Consider the following 3,691-nt stretch of genomic DNA (forward strand, 5'->3'; position numbering starts at 1 on the left):
CACGTCGTTTCCCCCGACTCTGCAGCACAGGCCGCGGCGTCGGAGAAGCTCTGCTGCCGCCCGCGAGCTCGCCCTCCAGTCCTCGGCGCGCTCATTGGTCGCCGCGCCTCGGGGGCGGGGCCTGCCCTGCCTGGCCAATTGCGCTCGCAGTCACGTGGCCGCCTGGACCTGTAAGGCTCCTGGTGTCACCCAGCCTGAGGACGTCGCACCTTGGAGCCTGGGACACGATCTCAACCGTGCCTCGAAATTCACGTTCAAGCCGGACTGATGGTGCAGGCTTAAGATCTGGGGCAGGAGGGTCTGTGCGACAATGGATTTAAGGACAGCCTGGCAATTTGGTAAGACTCTTTAAAACGAAAATAAACTGATGGAAGCTTTGGGGATACAGCTCAGGTGTAGGGCGCTTGCCTACCATAGGAGACCCTATGTACAATCTCCCATACCTAATGTAAGTAAAAGACTAGAGGCAAGGCTGAAGCACACCTCGCTTTGCAAGGATTCTGGAGCTGGATATACTCCTTCAGGGCTGGGCTAAACCACAGCGTCTCTGCTGGGATTGGGATCCTCAAATTGTCTGAACATGTCTCAGAGGGTCAACCACCCCTCAAAGGACACTTAGAATCTTAGCACTGGGCTTGTAGGGACAGGGGGAAAAGTGTAGGATCGGGTCCATCCTAGGTGAAATACACACAATTAACTATAGTATTAGGTTCCCTGAAGCTAGACTTAATCCTCCTTTCAGGGGCTCAAGTGCTGGGATTACAATCATCTGGGATTACAGATGACTGCCATCATACCCAGATATAGCAACAGCACAGAATGGGGTGTGGACAAGGAGTTCAAGGAGACATGGGGAGCAGAGCAAGTCTTGAATGTCCCTACAGTATCTGGTCCTTAATCTGAAATGGGTGGTTAGCAGCCTTTAGAAATGACTTTGCTGGGTTTGATGTGCTAACATTAATGAGGAATTGTGTCTGGGTGCTTGTGGTGATATTTCATTTGTATTTTAATAAATAGAGCTCACCTGTAGATCATAGCGTAAAACAGCCACACTGGTCATCTTTACAGACCAGGCAGTGGTAACACATGCCTTTAATCCCAGTAGCCACACTAAATAGCTGGCACTTGGGAGGCAGAGGCAGGCAGATCTCTGTGTGTTGGAGGCCAGCCTGGTCTACGGAGCAATTTCTGGACACCCAGAGTTACACACTGAAAAACCCTGTCTTGAACACCACTCCCAAAAGAAATGCATTGCTCCCAAGATTTCTAGAGCCATTTGAGATTCAAGTGTTATTTTTGAGTATATATAACCTTAACTTCATACAAACATCAAATTCATACTTCTGTTTATAGTTTGTCCTTTCACTTTACATTCAGAGAGGATAAATTTAGATTTTTATCTTATATTAAATTTGTTCTTTGCCAGTTTCACGTATATGTTTATCTTGATTGCCCTCACCCTCAACCTCTCTTAGCTGTTGGGACAGAATCCTGCTATGTAGCCTTGGCTGATCTGGTCTGCCCCTTAAGCTGGCCTTGAATAAATTAATCTGTCTGCCTCAGCTTCCCCAGTGTTGGGAGTACAGGTGTGCAATATCATGGTTGGTGATAGAAGTTTTAATTAGTAGCATATTGTTCTTCTGTGGCAACAGGTTTGGGGGGTTATTTGGAAAGGCCTGTTTCCCTTCTGATTACATAACGATTGACCCATGTATCCGTCCAGGGCTGCTTTAAAAATACAAAATCTATGCAAGTCTACACTCCCAGCACTTGGAAGGGGATCATTACTACAAGTTCACATTTTCAAGGCTGTCTCATGAACAGAAAAAGCAAAAACCATGAAACACGGGAAGAAATCTATCATTTTCTATGGAAATTATCTATGGCAGACATTTTCTAAATACCCTGTCCAATCCTTCCTGTTCTCTCTCCCATGTTCCACCCCCATCATTGAATTACTGCTTCACCCCAGCATTCCCCTCTTGACTTTCATATCACATGGGTTCTGTAACCCTCCTACTACTCTACCTTTTTAAGTCACTTATTTATCTTTAACTTAAATACATTGGTGTTTTGCCGGCAAGTATGTCTGTATGCGGGAATCAGATCCTTTTGAACAGGAGTTACACACAGCTATGAGCTGTCATGTGGGTGCTGGCAATTGAGCCCTGGTCCTCTAGAAGAGTAGCCAGTGCTCTCAACTGCTGAGCCGTCTCTCCAAACCCCACCTCCCACCTTCAAGTGTCCTTTTCCTCTGGTCCCCTTTCTAGTTTCCTGCCATCTTTAGGCTCCCACTCTCACACTGCTGTGCATACATACAAGTTAGACACCAAGAGCTGCTTGTGAGAACATACACTGTTTAGCTTTCTGAGCTTGGGTTACCTCTCTTACTATAATGTTATAATCTAGCAATTTTCCTGCAATTGTTTCATTTTTCTTCATGGGAATTATTCATGTAACCCTTTGATTATTCATCCCTCTGCCGAAGGGCACCTAGGCTGATTCCATATCTTTCCTAATCGAGCAGCAGGGAACACTGATGAGCAAGAATCCTTTTATGCAAAGAAGAAGGAGAGCTGGTTATTGTGGTAGTTTATTTGTAGTTTTTGGGGGGAAATGTAGTGAATGATGATAGTGTTTTGGTGTCAAAGGCGTTGAATCTGTTTGTGGTCATTGAGAAGATGGCCATTTTCACACTTGGCTGGTTTTGTTCCAGGATATTTTAGAGTGTTTTTGTTTTTTTTGTTTTTTGAGATGGCTTCTCTTCATAGCCCTGACTGTCCTGGAACTCACTCTGTAGACCAGGCTGACCTCAAATTCTGAGACTTGCCTGACTCTGCCTCCCAAGTACTGGGATTATGGGTGTGTGTCATGACCTTGAGATATTTTAGTCTTTTTTTTTTAAAATACAGTTGTGAATAGAATTTTCTCCCTGGTTTTCTATCCTTAGGATGTTGTTGTTATTGGTATACAGGAAGGAATCTTTCTGGTTTTGTAGTGTGGGAGTGTGGTCCCAATTCCATATGGGTGACTGTCAGAGGACAATATTAAGGGGTTGGTTCTTTCCATATTTACGTGAATTCCATGGATAGAATTCAGGTTTGAGCTGCAAACATCTTCACTAACTGAGCTCTGCCATCAGTTCAGGCTCCAGGTTCTTTTTTGTAATTTTGTATGATAATTTTGTATCCTGCCAATTTACTAAATGCTTTCTGGTGGAGTCTGGGGTCTCTTTATATATAGACTAGTAGGAGTTGAAAATAAAGATACTGTGAATCCTTTCCCATTTGTAGTGCATTTATCTGCATTTCATGTTATTGGTCTAGATTTCCAGCCCTGAGTTGAATATGAATGGAACTTTGCCTTTTCCTGATTTCAGTAGGATATCCATATAGGATATAATTTTGGCTATAGGTCTGTCATATATAGCCTTCATTGTATTGAGATGTGTGCCTTTTACCAAGTTTCTTTTTCTACTTTTCTTTTATTATTTTATGTGTATGGGTGTTTTGCCTGTGTGTATGTCTGTGCACTGCCCACGATGACCAGAAGGGGGCATGTGATCCCTTAGACTGGAGTTACAGAAGGTTGCGAATTGTCATGTGGATTCTGGGTCTAGAGCCCTGTCTTCTGGAAGAGCAGCTAATACTCTTAGTTCTGGGCCATCTCTCCTATCCCTCTATCAAATTTC

This window comes from Microtus oregoni, unplaced genomic scaffold (assembly GCF_018167655.1).
Source record: "Microtus oregoni isolate MIOR12 unplaced genomic scaffold, Mior012 000032F_ref0000030, whole genome shotgun sequence".
NCBI classification, from domain to species: domain Eukaryota; kingdom Metazoa; phylum Chordata; class Mammalia; order Rodentia; family Cricetidae; genus Microtus; species Microtus oregoni.